A 527-nucleotide genomic window follows, 5' to 3' on the forward strand; every position below is an offset into this window, starting at 1 on the left:
AAAGGCAGAGGAACCAGAGATCAAATTGCCAACATCTGCTGGGTCATCGAAAAAGCAAGAGAGTTCCAGGAAAATATCTATTTCTGCTTTACTGACTATGCCAAAGCCTTTGACTGTGTGGATCACAATAAACTGTGGAAAATTCTGAAAGAGATGGGAATACCAGACCACCTGGCCTGCCTCTTGAGAAACCTGTTATGCAGGTCAGGAAGCACCAGTTAGAACTGGACATGGAACAACAGACTGGTTCCAAATAGGACAAGGAGTACGTCAAGGCTGTATATCATCACCCTGCTTATTTAACTTAAATGCAGAATACATCATGAGAAACGCTGGGCTGGAGGAAGCACAAGCTGGAATCAAGATTGCTGGGAGAAATATCAATCACCTCAGATATGCAGATGACACGACCCTTATGGCAGAGAGTGAAGAAGAACTAAAGAGCCTCTTGATGAAAGTGAAAGAGGAGAGTGAAAAAGTTGGCTTAAAGTTCAACATTCAGAAAACTAAGATCATGGCATCCGGTC

The sequence above is a fragment of the Bison bison genome, unplaced genomic scaffold, assembly GCF_000754665.1.
Source record: "Bison bison bison isolate TAMUID 2011002044 unplaced genomic scaffold, Bison_UMD1.0 scf7180017864072, whole genome shotgun sequence".
NCBI classification, from domain to species: domain Eukaryota; kingdom Metazoa; phylum Chordata; class Mammalia; order Artiodactyla; family Bovidae; genus Bison; species Bison bison.